Consider the following 21,400-nt stretch of genomic DNA (forward strand, 5'->3'; position numbering starts at 1 on the left):
AGATACTATTAGTCGTTGGGTCCGCTCTTTTTTAGTTAAATGTGGCGTGGGTGATAATTATACACCACACAGTATCAGACATGCATCAACTTCTGCTCTAAAGAAAGAAGCTGACTTGAGCATTATTAAAAATTTGGCAGGTTGGTCAGAAAAATCAAAAGTGTTCGAAAAATTTTATAATCGTCCTATTGTTACCGATAAAAATTTTCGCTACTTCTATCTTATCTTAATAATACATTTTTGTAATAAAATATTGTTAATAAAATAATACTCCAATTGAATTTCAAGTCTAGATTTAAAACTACAATTCTATAAAGTGCCCAGCGGAGCGGGTGGGCAACAGCTAGTTTTAAATAAATTTTTGTCAGAATGAAAAAAATTCAATTTTTTTTTTTTTTTTTTTTTTTTTAATTAGTTATTATTTAGAGTCGGTTTTAACTGCTGTGGTCATATCGCCGACTTTAATTGTTGGGAGTGGTACGTTGGGGTCTTTTTGGGTTGTGAAAATCTTAATCTACGCGGCAAGGGTCGAATGTCAACCAAGATGATTTCGAAGACCAGCTTGGGATTCGAACCCACGCCTGGTCGATGAGCCAGTCCGAGGACCACTCGGCTAACATCACCGGTTAAATTCAAATCTTGTCAGTGTAAAAGTAATGAATCTCATTTATTGATAGAAATCGTTAATAACTTTATTTTCAATCCATGATGGTATCTTACTATCTTGTATTACAAAGACGATTATCTTACATTATAAACATTAATATTATAAAGATACTGATCACCGTCAGGCCAGTAATCTGAATTTTCCCATAATTTGATAATAATTATTTTAATTCATTTCTTAACAGTTATTGTTGTAATAAACTTATTGACATTAAATAGTAAGTAAAGATTTATTTTTAACTTGTCAAAACGGAATTAATGCTTAATCACAATGATTAATCATCAAAATACTTATATCTTTATAATACTATTTAATATTTACATAATGTTAATTTAGTTATTCAGTAAGTCGTAAAAAATACTCAATGATTAATTATTGCTCATTAAAAAAAATATATATATATATATATAATGACTAACACAGGGTCTAACTAAAATATTGATAGTGTATTCAATTTTTTCACTGAATAAATTGAACATTTTAAACAATGTTTTAACTTGTTTAACCCCAAACTAAAAAAAATTCATAAATAAAATTAACCATACATTATAACTTATAATGAAGTTTAGACGCATTTATTTTTATACACAATGCGTACAATCAATAATTCTATTGCTCAGTTCTACCGAGCCCCGAGAATTTTAAGTGACTTATAAATAAAAAAAGTTTGCGTTGTTGCGATAACGACGAACGTGTGCCGGCACGTGTCACATGTCTGTCATGCTCTGTGAATTCGTAGGTTGTGTCGTCGCATTTTTAATCCACCCTCCACGGAGATATGGCCGAGTAAACCCCCAAGACCTGCTGCTCCCCGTCAACAATAGACATTAGACTCATATTAAACGGACGCCGCACTGTAATAGTTCACATTTACATAGCTTTGACACTTATTTTTTTTATTACCTCAATTAAAAAGAAATATCGGTTATTTAAAAGTAAACTAAACATTTTTTATGTAACTTTATTTTATTACCCGGATAATAAATTGAATGATAAGTGTCTATAAAAATTATTTTTAAAGAAATGATGTTATTTATACGAAAAATAATTAAAGTTAACAGAAAAATTTCCGTTATTAGCGTATTAATTTATTTTTAATTTATATAAATACGAGTTACGTTTAGTAGTGACTTATTATAAGTAATAACTTTATTACAAGATTCGTCAGTGGAAAAATTGAAAATGGTGAATTATAAAATTTTAAGCTTTGCAATTTTTAACATTTCTTTTATAGGTAAGTATATTTTATTTTGAGGTATCAAAAAATTAAAAAAGTATTTTACAGTAAAAAAAGTAAATTTCCTTTTCTACTTTTTAATAGAGATCTTTAAAACATTACAGTTCACTGAAAAATGTTATCATTGCTAAAATTCCTCGCTAATATCTAAAAATAACTTAAAGTTTACATACAAACTGATAAAAAAATTATTTGATTCAAGAGCAAAAATTTTAATCTTAAAAAAATAATTATCATGTTTTTCTCTTTAATGAAGTTAATTTTTTTATCAGTGCACCGACACATGCAAATAACTATTTCGAAAGTTTGGTACACGGAAAGAACAAGATGACACTGGATATCATCCGAGATTATACTGAGTGAAAAAAAATTTCAGATAGTAGCTAGTATAATCCAGATTACATTTAGTATAATCCAGATAGTAGCTAGTATAATCCAGATTACAACGAGTATAATCCAGATTACAATGTGTATAATCCAGATATCACCCAGTATAATATGGATTATACTAGCTACTATATAAAATTTTTTTCATCTAGAGATATCACTGATTATAATCTGGGATAATATCCAATGTCATCTCATTCTTTCCGTGTACGAAAAACGAAATATTTTTTCATCAAAAAAATTTTTCTTTTTATAGTCATTCAGCAAGCTTGTGGTGAACTTATCGAATGTCAAAGTGATTCAGACTGTTTAGGTGGCGCTAGTGACAATTGCAAGAAATGTGCAAATACTTGCTTTTTGACTTGTGATCATCCAGAAGCAATAACTGATGTACTTTGTCTCCGAGTAAGTGCATACTCAAAAAAACTTGGAAAATAAAAAATTTCACACCTTAGAATGCTCATTTAACTTTAAAAAAAAATAAATCTCGATATAAATTTAATTTATTGAACTAATAAAATTCTTCCCTTATTAAACAAAATGATTAAAAATGATTTCACAATGATGAATGCCTCTTAAGAGATATGATTTGAAATGATTTACATGATTTGACAGGATTAAAAATAATCAGAATAGAAAAATAATCATTTTTAACCATATCAAATCATTTTGTTTAATCAGGGTTTGTTTAAGAATTTTTTTCTTGATTTCAGTTTATTTTTTATTGTTCCAGTGAGACTTTTTAAGACTAAAAACTACTTGACGATGGCGTGTAGAGAGTACAGTACTACCTTAAACCCTTTTGCGTTATATCAAAAATTCAAGTATCTAATCACTTTTAATTCATATTGTTACAGGATTGTCATTTAACTTATTGTGAATGTGAACCTGGATACTACCGAACGTTCGATGGAAAGTGTGTCATAAGATCTCAGTGCTACAAAAAACGACTATTATCTGTCAAGGCACTGAAATCGCGGAATATCGCCCAATTGATGTACGGTTTTAATTCATTGTCAAAACCAAAATCTTATGAGTCTATAATTGACTCGGATTCAGTAATTCGTGAATGATAATGTATAAGTTCATTTATAAACGAATTAAGTATTAAGAAATTTTTTTAATTAATTATAAAGAATTTAAACTACGTAATTTGTGATTAAAAACATAAAAAAATCATTAAGCCAATTGTTTTTTTTTTTTTTTTTTTTTGCTAAATAATGCAATACCTAAAAGCATATGGACTGAGGATTCATGGATGGTTGATCATTTTTAAGGATATCAACGTGTCTGTCTTGGGGGTTGCAGGTGCTTCGTCACTTATATCCTTTGCGGATTCATGGTTGCGTGATTACTGGGGGCAAGTCTTCGGGGGTCGGTTGGTATTCAAATAAACTTACTACTTCAACCTTAAGACTGTCGAGGTTCTTACCGCGCGCGCGCGCGCGCGTGTGTGTGTGTGTGTGTGTGTGTGTGTGTGTGTCTAGATGGGAGAATATAGAATATAGAATAGCTGAAGACACGTGCTAGGATGCTCCGTTGGCTTGGTGTAGAAATATATTAACTCCGCTGGCCCAGGGGGTGCAGATAAATTTAAATTACTTTTAGTGTTTTGAAATACTCGTGACATGTGCCACAGCAAGGAGACACGCTCTGATGATTTCTAGCTACCCTGCAGGTTTATCTGTAAGTCCGAACGTTAACTCAATGGTATGTCTTGGTGGTCGCAGGTGACACGTTGGTGGCCGAAGCAGGTGACCGCTCTGCAGGTTACTTTAATGAAAATGACAACAAACTTTTGTGTTAGTGACTCGTTCTTTTTTTTTTATTTAATATGAAGTTATATCGATATATACATTTGAATTGCTTCTAGTCACAATAATACAAAATTTTATACATCTAATCATTTATATAAATAATTAAATTTCTTAAGATGATATTAAGATAAAAGCCCCCATTATTTACACTAAGAGTGACCATGAATATTTGAATTTTTTTTATCGTGTTTCAAATCAATATTGTCAACTTTTTTTTTCATAGGACACCTTAATCATTATTTTCACTCATGTAATTTAATTAATAAACTTTAATAGCAATAAATTTGATAATTCACTGCGAATCCAATACAAAAAAAATTTACTTGAATCAAGTAAATAATTTTGAAGAATTTTATCTTTTTGATTTGAGTAGAAAAATTTTTAAATCAAGACATTTTTCTTGGCTTGAATAAATTTTATTTGATTCAAGAATTTTTTTCTTGATTCAAGTTAATCTTTTTTTTCGGTGAAGTGTTTTAACAAAACATACATAAAGTGTTTTATTCCAACTTTGAAGCATTGTAGTCACTTTTAATACGCTTCCTCGTGTTTTAATTTCCTATGTTAAATACCCATTTGTAGTCACTTTTAAAACACTTAGATCTACAGTGTTTTTATATCAACTTAAACTTAAAAATCAACAGGACGAATGCATGTATTATTGACAGCGAAAAAAATTCAATCAGCCGATTATTGACAATAATCGGTCAACTATAAATAATCTAAAATAATTTTACACAATGCAATGACATAAAAAAAACATTGAGAAATCTGGATTTGAAAATAAGGTCTTTCTTAACAATATTGTTAAGAAATTACAAATGTCTAAGCAGATTTGGCCTACTTAAAAAAATGAAATTTTTTGCGGTAAATAGTTTATACCTTAGAATTAAATTTTACTATTTTCAGTAGATTTCATAGAAATCTAACTATTTCATTTGTCCTCATGGTAGAACTTTTTAAAAATTTCACTGTTTTTTAACTCAGTTCATCGAGCTGGTTCAGAAGATACATACAGTTCAAAAATTTATGTATGTATATATTAGGGTGTGCCAAAATGTAACTTCCGTGAAGAACCTTTTAAAATTGGAATTTTGAGTTCCGCTTTTAACAGAGACTGTGTTTGGAGGTTTTCTGAGATATTTTGGGGTGATACGATAAATTCGATTTTCATAGAATTTTTTAACAGAAGCTTAGTTTGGAAATTTCCGCTGAAAATTTAAAATTTGGCCGGAAGTGCCCAATTGAATCTCTTGTTAAAAATTCTATAAAAATCAAATAGATCCTCTCACCCTGAAATATTTGAGGAAATGCCTAAACATAGCTGCTGTTAAAAGCGGAACTCAAAATTCGAATTTTAAAAGGTTCTTCACGGAAGTTACATTTTTGCACACCCTAGTATAATATATATACGATATAACGTGGCTTGTCCGGATGATAGAGTCTTTAACTTATAATGGATCTTTTCCAAACTCATCATACTTAATTTTCAGATGAATCAATAGTCCAGTTTAAATTTAAGCTCAATCGGTCAATTAGTTCATGAGATATAACATTTTATAGTTGTGAAAATGGTGAAAATCCAAACTTTTACTTATTATTTCTTATATAACTTTTGATTAAAAAAATTTATAAAAATTCTGTCATCTTCATCTTAAAGCTTTTTTAATAAACTTTATAATTTGCATATATCACTTTTATAATTTAGTCAGAAATCATATATTTGAAGTTATAGTTTAATGTAATTTTTTTCTTGCAGTCGTTTCTAGTAGGTTACATTTTTTTTTTTTTTTTTTTTTTTTTTTTTTCAAGTCAGTCTATCATTACACAGATTTCTGTACCACTTATGAGGTACTATGTAATCGGACGCGTTCCCTTTGTTTTACATGACGGATCCCCAGTAGGCCTATACCATGTTGAAATTACTAATACAATTTAAGATGGATTCAAAATTTTTTTTTTAATTATCAAATCTACACTGATAGAAGAATTTGTTTATAGTTAAAAATATTTGTTAATATTTAATAAATCATTTATTAGAGACCACTTTTTAGTATTAAATAAATATTTCTTAATATTTAAAATGATTTATTTGTATTTAATAAATCTGATATTCATTTATTAAATATTAATAAATCTTTTTAAATACTAAGAAATATTTATTTAATACTAAAAAGTGGTCTCTAATAAATGATTTATTAAATATTAACAAATATTTTTAACTATAAACAAATCCTTTAATCAGTGTAAAGGAGAAATCTACTGTCATTTCGGCTGCCGAATGGCACTTTTTTAATTTTTAAAATATGTAAAATTGTCATGAAATATCAAAAGTTGTGATTATTAACGGATTTTAGTAATGAAATAATAAAATTAAATAGGGTGTCTCTATAGTGGGGGCCCTGACAATAACAGGGACTTCTACTTTAGTACTCGTACTCATAATCCGTATCAGTTGTAGATAGAGATAGCCATTTTAATAACTCAACTAACTTTTCCTCATTTTCCTTAACAGTCTTCTCAGGCGTTAATGACGCTGGCTGTTTGCTATGATTGGGGTCGTCGAAATTAATATTAAAGAGACGTACGCATTCTCCGGTACGGATTCTGATTCGACCTTCTGGGCATTTTAATAGCGGAACATCCCATAGACTTGCAAATGATAATACAACATACCAAAGACTGATGATGGTGACTATAGATGTGATCAAAAAGGTGATTTTGAAGTTATCCATTATCGATAAGCCAAACCTGATAATATTTAGTAATTTTAGAAAAATGGATTTAATTTTATCTGCTTCGTAAGCCAATTAAAAATTATTTTTTTAGCTAACTTACAACTTACCGAAAAAGAGACTAATTTTGACAACTTGAAATTATCATACGCATTTTGCTCAACTGATTCCGAAAAAGATTCATTTGATTGGAATTGGAAAAAATGAAGAAATCTTCGTTAATCAGAGTTCGCTCACTAAAAACAAAAAAAAAAAAAAAAATTACGGTCTTCACAAAAGTCAACGAAATGGTAATTTTTATTAGTTTAAAATTCGTTTAAGACCCAGCATCATTTTTTCAACAATTGAAAGTTTTAATTTTCATCATAAGATTCGGCAAAAGTCTTGCTTTGAAAATTTCACAGATTTTATAGAAAAAGACAATTTTTTATATAACAGAATAAAAAAAAATAATAAATGTCGATCACCAAAAAATTTTCAGTTTTTTCTGAAATCCAGAAGAAAGTCGTTGAATATGGATCCGTTTGAGTTTTTTATAGTTTTTTTAAACAACATTAAAAAAAAAAAAAAGCCTAACTTTAAGGTAGTTGTGTCATGGTACAATATTGTGAAAAAATTAGAAGTTATACGCGCCACAAAAGTATATGAGCTTTTAGCTAATCAATCCATAATTTTTACGCAAGACTGTACCCGTAGAGACGCAACCCATACACGAAAAAAAGTAAACTGTAATATTCACTCGGATTCCGGTTAGTTTTTATAGTTTCAAACAGTAAAGCGGACATTGGGGTGGCAAAAATGTAAATATTATAGAACTTAATGTAGAAAGTATAAAAGCCACAATTTATAATTTAATATCCAAAATAAGTAATTAGTAGTTGTCACTATAGTAAATAACGACTCTTTTATCTTTAAAAATTACAGTTTCAAACAGTAAAAATTGCCATTTCAATATATAGTCCATATTATGAAGAGAAGGAGAACTCAGATGAAAGAGAAGGGGGTCTCACTCTGGGAGAATTTAATATTTCAAACAGTAAAAATTATACTTTTAAAATATACATTTTACCAGTCTAAGCAAGTCAATAATTACAGTTTGATTTTTAGCGTTGCGTTTAAAATTTACCATTTTACTTTGTAAATATTGACGTTGCTTGTATTAGAAATTGACTAACTTTATTCTATACTTTTTACATATCATAACATCATTTTTTAGGTACGAAATGATAAATATTAAAGTCTGAATTCTTAATTATTATACTTTAACATTTTAGACATTTACATGGCGAATATTACTGTTTGAAATAGTATTTTCTTTCATGTAAAGAGTAAATTGTAAGGTTTAAATTGTAAATATTACAATGTGAATAGTAAAATCATGATTTTACTGTTTGAAGTGGTAATTTATAGCAGTTGATCATTACTTATTATAAATCGACTGTTATTTATTACAGTTTACTTTTTTCCGTGTACAATTGATCCTGTCCGACTCCTCATTCGAGAGCAAAAAGTACTTCGAGAGCAAAATTTACAAAAAGTACATCAAAATTTCAAGTTTAACTGCAAATAATATAAAGAATGATTTTACTTAATAAAAAATTTAATGATTCATTAATTGATTAAAAAAAACTGTACGTTTTTTTAGTTATAAAAACTTTATTTCTAATAAGCAAAAACGTGACGAGATATTTTAAAAGTTGATCTGAAGGATCAAGCAGGTATTTAGTTTCTTAGGAAGTAAAACCATTTAGCAGAATATTCTCATTACTTACCATAAATGCATTTATGGTAAATGTCATTTTTTATAAAAATTACTTTTATTGTCAGTGCTTGAATGTTAATGATTCAATTAAAATTTCACAATTAAATTTTGATGACACTCAAGTACACACACGCACATCTGACTAGCATTGAGTTTGTCAATGGAGTATACGAAAAAACACCAGCTTACTGTAATTTATGTAACCACAATTAAAATTACCGGGGACCTTGTAACTGTTGTTAATGACGTTACGATGATTAAAGAAAAGTGCTGAATTTGATGATATTTTTTAGACCAATTAAATACCAAGAGAAAGTTTCTGGGAAACTGAGACAAGTCTAGTTTGAAATTCTTGTCTAAAACTCCACCATTTTAGATAGTATTGACGTTATTGTAATTTTATTGTAATTTTTAATCAACTATTTTTCAATTTTGTTTGAATAGAATTGACAAGAAACACTTGAATATATTAATATTATCAATAATCTATTTATAAAACAAAAAATGGGTAATAAAATGATCTAAAATAGTTATTCTTGAGTATATTTGTACATTCTAATTTATTTCAAGAAGCTGAATGTTATCATTATGCCAGATTATCAGTTGAATCGTAATAAAGAAACACCTGATGTGGTCTGAAAATAACTAGAGTAGAATAATGACAACAAACTTTACATATCATCTACTTTGTTTAACACTTATCATACATTGACGAGTAATATATGAATAATTGTGTAAAAAAAGAGTAAGTGAACTTCATTTTTATTTAAATTTACCTGCGTCGTGAGTCGATTAACTTGATAAGATATGTGCTCACTTGATTACTCATCCTTTGTTGTTTTTAATTTACGATACAATAAGATTAAATCATTGTTTAACGGTCTCAATTTTATAATGTCAGGACAAGGATAAAAATTCAATGAAAACATCGCAATCATCATAATTAAAAATGCAATGACTTGGAAGAATTTATTTCAACAAGTTTCTGATAATTATTACAAAGTTTCTGAATTGGCACAATTACACAGTGAGAATTTTATGGTAACCCATGTAGAAAAATATTATATTGGACTATAATCTGAATATAATAATTTGTGCATATAATGAAATGTAATCAGATTAGATTACAATATAATCCATTATAATGCAGACCAAAAATTGTTTTTTGAGTTTACAAAGTTAATATTATATACTACTTTTTGTAGTATTTTTTATTAAAAATATTTAAATCAAAATGCTGTATCGTCGAAAATGCTTAGCCTATGGAAACAAAATTTTTTCTTCATACCTCGGTTGAAAGTACGTACTTTCCTCTCTAATGGCAGGAAAGAAAGTTTAACATTAACTCCCTGTGAGAAGTACACGCGCGCCCTCTGTAACGGCGGGAGGAAAGAATTTCTCATGCGTAATTACACTTGTAACTAGGGACTGTTTATTCCGTCACTATAGCAAATTCTTAACCGCTGTAATTTCTATTGCTACCTCTAACCTTAAAAATATTTATCAATGTTGTTTTGTCATCTGTTAAATAAGAAAAATTTCTGAAAATAATGTTCCTACCAGTAAACTATCATCAGAATACTCATCTAAAAATTTTAATTTGAATAATCAAGTTATGAATTATCAAAACTGTATACTCAGTGGAGATATAATTTTTAACTGCTCCAATATCAAGTTTGAAAACTGTGTATTTTATGGAAGGATTATTAATAATTACGATCATTCAAGAGAAAATTGAAACGATTAAAAAAAATGCAATAAGAGTTTTTCGCTTATAATATGTTTTGTTTGATAAATTTTATAATAACTAATATAGTTTGTTAAACTAATGAAAATAAATACATCTTTGAAAAAATAAAATTAATTTATTTTTAAAAAATATGACCAGACTTGACTCTTCGAATGTATTTGATGCCTGCCCCCACGACCAGCAGCACTCGCTTCGCTCGTGCCGCAAATGTCGGGGCAGGCATCAAGACATACTTATCTGCACTTGAAGTTAAAAAAAGTAAAATTGATAACGTACTTTCGACCGGCTATGAAGAAAAATCGTATACACTACACAGGTCGAAAATTCAACTTTCGGCCCTAGTAGTGTAATATACTATTTTTTAGAGTGTGGTGTGCATCAGGAATGAGCTTGAGTCTTATACGGAAAACGATTGAGGTACCAGCGGGTAATAAGGCCTAGCTAAGGGAGATTTTAAAAAAAATCGAAAATATTGCATTTAATTATTACAATGTATCATTAATTTTTAAATTAATCCATTAGCTATGAAATATAATGGAGTAATGGTAATTTTCACCATAAGCAAACACAAAATTAAATTTTTTCAAAAACCTTGCGAATACGCCTTATTTTACTACGGTAGGGTAGTAAAGCCTGCGAGTTGTACATACTGGAAATAGTTACACTATACTTGATAAAATTGGTACTAGAGATCAATCATCACTTAAATTGAGCAACAATACTTTTTAAGATATTGATAAAAATTAGAGCAATGATTATAAATTATTAAATATACAATTATAAAAAATGTTTACTATTTACTCAAATCGTTTTTTAGGAATTCTTCTGAGCTACTTTAGCATATGATGGATGATGAAATATTGAAGACAAGGAACGTTGTATCGGGACTCTATAAACTTGTAGCGACATTTCTATGCTAAACGCTTCTATTGGAGAAGTCTTTAGCAGAAGCAGTTATTTTAAATAGCATTTCTATCACGTAGGCCTTATTACCCGTGGGTACCTTAGATGTGGCTAGAAAAATTTCAAGTTTTGCTACGTTCTATAATAAACCCGTAAACAGTCAACACTATAATAACTTTCCTGAAGTAACCCTGCTGAACCCTTCAAGGAAAAACAATAAGTAAAAATGTAGACTCTATTATAGTAATCATAACTAAAGAAAAAAAAAACTTAATTAGATTACATCACAGAAATTCGAGAAACGTTTCGGAGCAGTTCAACTTGTTGATATCGAAGGAAAAATTCGAAAGTAAAAAATTCTGTTCGTTGTAAATTTATTAATATTTGACAATATCAATAAGAATGCTTGATAATAGATAGAATTGCGTGTATTAAGTAAATACAAATAATCAACATTGCATCTCCATATATATGACTGATCAATATATCGTTTTCCGTCATTTAAAGAAAAAAAAACTCACAGCTGTTACTTCTCGACGTCAATGAAATTTCACAACATGACATTAAGTTTAATATTGAAAACATTAATCTCAATCTCTCTGATATCATGTGTGTATTTATGTATATAATTATAAGAGATACTGACAAAAATTATTTATTAATATTCTTTCTATGTAAGTAATCAACTGCAAATCTGTAAATCTGCCCGGAAATTGTGCAACTCCTTGTACAGGTGGCAAACATGATATTTGTGTCTCCTGTGCCAATAATTGTAAAAAGACGTGTCAGGATCCGGATGGCCCAGATGCTTGTTCTGCTGTGAGTAATTTATAAATAAAATTTTCGTTTGCATGAAACCTTTTTTTCAAACTACACTTTGTATTGTCACAATAAAACTACTTTTGAATCTAAAATGAAATTATCTATTTTCAGGAATGCAAATTAAATTCATGTGAATGTCAACCTGGTTACGTCCGTGGCCCTGATAAAAAATGTATATTACTTCAGAATTGTCCCGTAAACTTTTTTAAAATTAAGTCAAAGTGTCCACCTTGCATGGGTGGTCTTCATGACAAATGTGTTGCATGTGCTAGTAGATGTCCTTTAACTTGTAAAAGTTTACCAACTCCCGCTGTCCATCGTTTTTGTACACGGGTATGTGATAAAATTACACTATCCCTCTGGAATGAAAATTACTCTTGGAAAAAGTTTATTTCAATTATTAATGGGAAAAATTTCCCGGATAAACTGGTCAGTGTTTTTTTTTTTTTTTTTAATAGAAATGAAAAAATAATAGTATAATTTTTTTTTTTTTAATTTTTATAAACGATTTTTTTTTGATAAATTTTTTCTATTATAATTCATTTGTCAAGAAATTCTAAAAATTGTAATATGAAAGTAAATTTTAGTAACATTAAATTTAATTACTTAAGGTATAACAACTACTTTAAGTAATTAATTTATTTCAATTAAACGCTATAATGCTAATAATTTATTATTTTTCATTTTTCACTCCAGAATTTACCGCCAAGTCTTAAAAACAGTATGATTAATTCATTGTATTGTTGTTCATATCCATAATTTATCAATAAAAAATAATAGGTTCACAGTTTTGTGGAAATATTTATTTGATGTTTATTTAAATTTTCACAACGTTTCGTCGGTTTTCCGACTTCCTCAGGTGCTAGAACAATTAAATACAAAAATTACTTTACAATCATGTTTGTATAATTACATTACAAAAACATTATCATAACATTGTACCATTTAGACAGTATAAACTTAACTCGAAAATTCAATTTATGACTAAGTCTAAGGATATAACAAAAACACATACCTCAATTATTAAACATCAATTGTTAACATCATGTCAAATGAATATGATTAATATTAAAATTTGGTTCAAGTTCCAACCCTTATTAAAAAAAAAAAAAAAAAAAAAAAAAAAAATTCAAAACGTGTCAAATTGAATCATTTTTAATTGCTTTGAACCATTTCGAATCGTTTTGAATCTTCTTTTTTAATGAGGGAGAAAAGTCAAATATTCAGAAAAATATGATTAATTCACACACGTAAACTTGAGAAGAAAAATCTCCAAATTTACTTCGTATGCAGAATGTTTTATTTTATTACTCTCGTATTCCGAGTGAAAAAAAATTAAAATTCACTCCCGATTTCTTAGAGTGCAATCACAATAGAAACAAATTTTTCAAAATAATTTTTTTTCCAAGCTTTTGTTCACATTTATTATTTTTTTTTCTCTGTTGTAGCCTTGCAAAAAAAATGCATGTGAATGCGAAAACGGATATGTACGCGACAATCTTGGCTGGTGCATTAAATCTGAATACTGTCCGAACTTAGACGATGATAGCAGTTATTATGATGATTATTATTGACAATTTCGTTCATTTTGAAATTTCATTTGGAAAACTGTATTTAGAGACATTTTATTTGACCGAGACTATAAATAGTTAAAATTTAGAATTAACATCTAATACAAGTGATTTAATCTGAAGAAAGGTAAATTGAAACCAGATTAGATAAAATCTGTCGCCGCAGGTACTAATCTTAGAGGTAAAATAGAAGAAAAGTGTCAGTGTCTAAAATAATAAAATCATTATAAATAGTGTTACTGCATAAACATAATAATACGACTGGCGTACTCTGGCACGCGCTTGGCAGGTGTTTATATTATTCTAGCTATTTAATGCTACGCACTGCTACCCGCACGATTACAAAGATAAAATTCAACTCGCTGTAATTATTATCGTCTAGCTTACGTATAACATGTGCAATCAACGGATTTTTAATTTTAACGTAGTTTTTTTTTTTTTTTTTTTTTTAATTTCGTAAAGCGTATTTTGGAAAACATTTTTCGATTTTACAGCATCAGTTTATTAATTAACTTAAAACTAAGAACAATTTATTAAGCAGAATTTATTAAAAAAAAAAAAAATAAACGATCTACATATTTATTGTATCACCCATGAATATTTATTGCAGTCACGTGGCGAGTACACGCTTACAACTTCATCCTAACAACAAACTTCCGTCACTTTTCCAAACCGGAAATGAATTAATGTAACTGATAAAACCAAAAAAGACTATTTTGTTTGTAATACGAATATCACACCTGGTGTTTTTTACATAACATAAATTTCTGACTTTTTGTAATTAAAAGGTCATATTGACTTTATTTTCGTGGAATTATTTTTATCCTCTATTATTTCATAATACAAAATAAACGAATTTAAGCTAATTATTGAATTGATTATCGCTTTTAATATTTGATACCTTCAAGAAAAAAAAAAGGAAAAAATTAAATTATATGATGTAAACTTGGCCCGTCATTGAGAAAACTGGAAAAATTTAAGTCTCAGAATGTAATTGTTATATTAAAATGTAAATATTACTTTCTACAAAGTAATTGAAGATAAAGAAAAAAAAATATTCTGGAGAAAAATTTAGAAAAATTCTAAATTTCCAAAATTTAAAATTTTTGAAAATCATCAAAAATGATGTTCAACATTGAATTCTTGGCTCATTTCTTAATCATTTAATACCTTTGATTAATTTGAATAAATACTGAAATTTTTAAAAGATTTTTTTTTTAAAGTTGAATTTCTTAATTGCGGTAAAAGAAATAATTTTATTTTTTCTCTTCCTGTTAAGTAAAACTAAAAGTAATTTTGTAATTTTGAGAAGTGAAAAATTTTTATTTATGACTAATTAATATTTAAATTGCGGCATAAATTGAATATTTATTTTATTATGTAAGTCGTATTTGCTCAATAAAAATCAATGTTTCGGAACAAAAAAATAAATTTTTTTTTCAATTATTATGTAAGCTAATTGCAATTACATTTTTTTCAAACAATCGAAGTCTATACTAATAAATGGAGAGCCCTTTTTTTGTCGGTTATACTGCGAAAACTACTGAGCCAATTGGAATAATAGTTATACCTCAAGATGCAGCGTGTTTCGGAGAAGGCAAAACAATACTCTAATTGAATTCCAAGTCTAGATCTAAAAATGCAATTATATAAAGCGCCCAGCGGAACACGGGTTCGAATCCCAAGCGGGTCTTGGAAACCATCTTGGTTAATATTCGACCCTTGCCACGTAGATTAAGATTTTCACAACCCAAAAAGATCTCAACGTACCACTCCCAATAGTTGAAGTCGGCGATATGACCACAGCAGTTAAAACCTACTCCAAATAATAATTAATTAGAAAAAAAAAAAAAAAACAAAAAAGATATAACAAGTATTTATAATTAAAATTAATCAATTACCCCTTATTTATTTTTTTTTCAACTTGCATAAAATTGAAATGAGTTGAAATGAGTAGTGTCGTTTCGTTGGTGAATTAAATTTTTTTGTTGTGTATTACACGACATACTCCTACTATATACAACTGTGTGTTATGTATATAGACATATGCAACATACAATCCGGTCGATCAACGGTATCAAGTTTTGGCAAAGGCCAACAAAGAACCCAAGACCTTAACTCCTTAACTTTTTTTTATACAGACCATTCATAATCATTAGCGCTATATGGTACTGTCGACCATGGTGACTTATTATGTCACTCATGTCCATTCATTATGGGTTTTATATATACAACAAATACAATTGAGAAAATAATAAAAGGTACCTTAAATAAATTTCATTTAATTTTTAATTATAATTATTAATCTTTCCGGCTCAATGATAAATTATTGTAATTTATTATCATTATTTTTTTAGGTTCATTATTTATTTTTTATAATCAAGAGACAGTAGTATGTTGTACTGAGCCTGCATCACAGAGTGATATAGCAAGGAACTACCGTGTCTCTTTGTATCGTGCCAATTTCTTTATATTTATGTCATATGTTGAGAAAAAAAGTGTATTATAATATTTCAAGAAAAAATACTTGAAGCAAGTATTTCATTTCTTTAAATACTGCCGACCGAAAATTTTGTCTAATTAAAGTAATGTTTAATCAAAATTATTGAAAATTCGAAGTCATTCAAATTACTTGCAACGAATGTATGTATAATTACAATATAAAATAGATGTTATTAAGAGCAATACCCTACTTGCATATATTTTTTCGTTTGATTAAGTCAAATTAACTGTTTTAGTTTGAAAATGAAATTTTACTTAAAAAAAGAGAGACTCAAAAATTATATATTATTTATTCTCGCCACTGGAAAAATCATCGTAAAATTTAAATATTCAAGCATTAAGAGGAAATTTGTGATCCAAATCAAAGATTCTTTCCAAAACATGATCACTATTTTTTGTTTGCCGCAATTAATTGTATTTAAATACAATCGCCAAATATCCAATTATGATTATCATAAACTTTCAATTATTGTAACAACAAAACCATACATGATAAAATTATTCGATCACAAGTAACAAAATTTGAAGGAATTACAAGTTAGGTAATTAATGTAAGTTATATGCAATTTATTTCGTTTACTACCGACTAACTAACTTTATTTAAATTATTGAAAATAGTTACCAATAAAATTTATAAATTTTGAACATTAATAGAAGTTTTCAAATATTCTGAGATGAGTTAAAGATGATATGCATCGAATATAATTATTGTCTGGTACTTAATTACTCGATCTCTCACTCTGATTAGGAAAATGTTAGACTACATGGCGCTATTAGACTATTGGCTGTCGCGGAACTATTAACTGTGAATACAATTTGTTTTACAAAATTAGCGCTTGTGTCATAAGGTAATTGATTAAAGTAAAGATTAAATATACAAAAAGTTCTTTCTGTAATAACATTAATCATATTTAAAACTTTTTAGTAATTTTATTAAATAGAAGAAATTATTACAAGTTATTTGCGTCAAAAAATAAATTTATTTATTTATTTATTCAAATTTGAATGCCAAAGCAAAAATCCAAATGGCAAAAATATGCCAGATGCAAAAATGCTTAATTAAAATGATAAATATTGAAAATAAGAAATTCAATTACTTAGTTTAATAGAAACTAGCAACCTTGCAGTTACCATGTGTCCGCCGTAACTTGTGAACTATAAATAAATAAAATTTTGCTTTATTAAATAACTTGTGTCAAATCGCACTTGAATTTTTTAAATATTGACGTCTAAAGATATAAGCTCATCCCGACGTTACATTAATCAAGAGCTTTTATTTAGGTACCTACATGCATTTTGATATATTTTTCTTATATACATATATGTAATATATAAAAATATGAAAAATTGATTGGGTACTCAAATGAAAGGTCTCGATGAGTTTATATCTTTAAAAATGTCAATAGTTCACAAGATACAAGGTCACTACTTAATTATATTTCTAGAAATAGAGCATTTTAGAATGAAGTCTAAATTACTTATCATCATAATTTGACTACCAGTCAAAATGATATAAAACCTTGAAAAGGCACAAATTCAATTCAAGTCAACCTTTGCAATAAGAGTAAATTTTACTAAAAAGAAAAAGCAATTTTATCAAATGATTATCCTGCACTGATAGTAGGATTCGTCTATATTTAAGGGATTATATCCAATTGTAATTTTGATTGGTAGTCTGGCACTCCGTTAACAACGGAATTTTCGAACGAAACTTGGTGTCGGATTCTACCGAATCTGTGGATAAGATCGAAATTTTTTTTTCTGCATATTTCGAATGTATATATATGTGTATATATATATATTCGAGAATATTGTCTGTAAATTTCAAAGTAATCCGGTAAATAGTTTCAAAGTAATGAGCGTATTTGTAAAGACCTCTCCGAGTGTTTGAAAGTAGGCGGAACCGTAACTTTAAATAATAGCCAAAACTTTAGATGCGTTTTTCTCGAAATGATGTTTTCAAAGTCGGTGAAGAATAGTTCTCCGAAACTACTTGACCGATTGACTTGAAATTTTCACAGAAAAGTCTTAGATACTTTTGTCAGGTAACGATCAAAGGAATAAAGTTTTTGATAAAAATTTCGATTTTTTAAGTCACTTTAAAGTGTAAATTTTCGTGCAAAAAAAGATTTTTTTTGTTGGGAAGCCGCCATTTTGTCTAAAATAAAAATTTTGACTATTTCTTCGATCATTACCTGTTTTTATCTATCCTAAAAGTAATCCTTTTGGTTTTTTTTATTTCAAATAATTTGGATCAGAGATATCTTCCTCACCGCCAGACACCTTTTTGTGGAGGACATTCAGGAGATCTTTTACAGGAACAACGGAACCCAATATTTTTATTAATAAAATATGAATTCTTAGAATACGTTAAATTCGCTAAATGTTCATATATTTTATGTATATATTCAATAAAAAGCCTCTCCAGAAAAAATTAACAAAAAAACACATTTTTTCGAACTTACAAGTGGATATAACCCTTTAATAAGCTTTATTAACTGTCAATAAATAATTTTTTCATATCATAGGATTTAATGAATATTTATTAAAATTTAAGAAAGTAAATAATTGTCTTCAAACAAATTAAATTATTAATAATTCATAAATCCTTCTATCAGTGTGTAGTCAAAATTTTTTTTGTTCTCTTGATAATATAGATTACTTAGAGTATCAATTAAAGAAAAAATAGTCAAATTTTTTTTCTTTAACCGGTGTTTTTATCAGCAAAAAATTTGAACAGTGATTTGTAAATTAAAGCTATTTCAAACAGGAAATTATACTTCCATTATCGTGAGTAAGCGCTCAAATATTTGCAAATGTGAATTTTTTATGTTCAACATTCAACCTGATAGACCATTTGTATTAAAATTTAATTGAAGTTTCCTTTTTACGGTAAATTGACATCAAAAAAGAAAAAAAATTTGTAATTTTAAATTTAAAAACGCTTGAAAAAATTGAATGTATTTTAATGTTCTTACGTAAACACCTACACAGTACGGTGCGAGTACTTGGCGCGATTGAGGCACACAGTCTGACGGTCGTAAGTCGTCTGCATCGTGCATAAACCAATCGTGAAGAAAAGAGAACGCGCTATACAACTACAACAGGGTATCCATTTCACGAGCGATGGAGACATCGCGAGGTACCTCGTTCGATTTCAAACCGTATGCTAATTTTCATGTACGAGTTTATACTGTGTGAGACAGAGGCTTGGTCTTAAAATGTTCTCTGTTTGCTGCAGAAAGACACTTAAGTGAGGAAATAACGATTTAGCACTTTTGTCGTTTAACTAACTCTTTTTCCTTGCAATCTAATGTCTGACGTCCGTCTATCAAATAATTTTAATAATTATAAATTTTATCTCATCAATGCAGAATGCCGTTTAAGTGTCATTTGTCATTATGAATTTAAAATATACACCTTGCTCATAAAAGAAATAAGTAAATGATAGTTTTTCACCTGCGCAGACTGCTGGCGCGTCGCCCGCATTTCTTACTGAATTTTTTTTAAATTTATTTCAACCTGTTCGATTATCTTCTTCCGATCAGAAGGCAAAAATAATTCGTTGGTAAGAAGAAAATCTAAAAAAAAAAAAAATTGAGTCAAATTAACAAATTACATTAATGAATACAATTCAAAGAAAGAAATTAAAACAAGCGCCCTCATACTTCCGGTCTGGTAGTAGGTCGAGTCACCGTTAGTAGGTATCCCCTTACAAAGTAGCAGGCGTACCAACGTTAAATTGTAGGCGTATAAAAATTCTAAAGACATAAGAAAGTGACAGCAATAAACAATAAACCACCTCGGGTATGTTTTTGGCGAACAAACAAAAAATTTATAATAAAATCACCGCATAAATTCGTTTAATGTCGAAATAAAGAATACGTCACTTTTAAAACGTCTTTTTTTTTCGCCTCATTCAGTCGGTGATTAATTTTAGTTTTATGTAAGCGAATGAAATTTTCTTAAATATTTATCGTTGTTTTTATAAGTCATTACGCGCATTTAATTTGTACTACAGAAAATAAAAGTTGGGAGAAAATAATGACAAATTTTTTTCAATTACAATATCTGCACAGAAAAAAAAAATTTATTTGAATCAAGTAAATAATTTTGAAAAATTTCATCTTCTTGACTTGAGTAGAAAAATTATTATATTAAGAAATTTTTCTTGGTTTAAGTAAAATTTACTTAATTTAAGAATTTTTCATGTTGACTGAAGACAATTAAACTCTTCAAAATTATTTTCTTGGTTCAAGAATTTTTCTCTTGATTCAAATTAATTTTTTTTTTTTAGTGTGGTGTCTTTGTGAAAAATTTTGAATGTGGTTAGAGAAATCAAGAAATTTTTATTGATACTTTTCGATTTTCTTCATTTCAAGTTTTTTTTTTTTTGCGAATTATTACTGAAAAAAAAAACACTCAAAATTTATGAATAAAGTTTTTTTTTTATGCAAAAAAAAATATTCAATACACACGAAATAATTCTAAGAAATTGAAAATTAAACTATAATAAAGAAAAAATGCATGTTTTGTAAATTTTTTTTAAATAAGATTTTCATCCTAAATACTTCAATGCGCATCGAATCACTCATAGTTGAGCAAGTCAAAACATCAGCACCAAATAAAGCGCTCACGTTGTTCGAAACAGACACTACTCAAAGAGTAAATCCAATTAGTATTTAATTTGAACTATCAAATATTTAAGTCAACTTTCTAGGTAGGAAAGAATTTTCTAACCACACGCCATCTGTAAGAGTTAATTGACACTAAACAAATTTTAGTCCATGAATTTACAGTCAGAATCTTGAAGTATTCTTAGTTTCTGATAGATCATCGAGTTATATAATTTATAATTAAGCTAGCGACAAGAAACTCGTAATTTTCGTATCAGTTTGGTGCAATGACACTACGTAAAATGTGAAAATGTTAAAAAATAGATTTTCACATTTTGTTACACGGTTTAAAAATTGAAAAATTAAAATTTCTCAAAAAATACGGTAAAATAAATGTTTTTTGATTTTTAAATATTTACCTACTTATATTTTTGAAACTAAGAATTTTAGCGATAAAAACGTGATCAATTTTGTATATTTCTATAAAAAATACTTGAAAAATTTAAACAACTCTCACTTTCAGTCAACAATAATTTACTCAACCCTGAAAAAACGTTCCAAAAGAATATTTTCCGAGCTCTTCTTATAATAAACGAGGGCTAAAGCCACAGAAGGGATAAAAGTAAAGCGT

Source organism: Cotesia typhae, unplaced genomic scaffold (genome assembly GCF_013202065.1).
Source record: "Cotesia typhae breed Kobodo isofemale line unplaced genomic scaffold, CoteBio_Ctyphae contig_20, whole genome shotgun sequence".
NCBI lineage: Eukaryota > Metazoa > Arthropoda > Insecta > Hymenoptera > Braconidae > Cotesia > Cotesia typhae.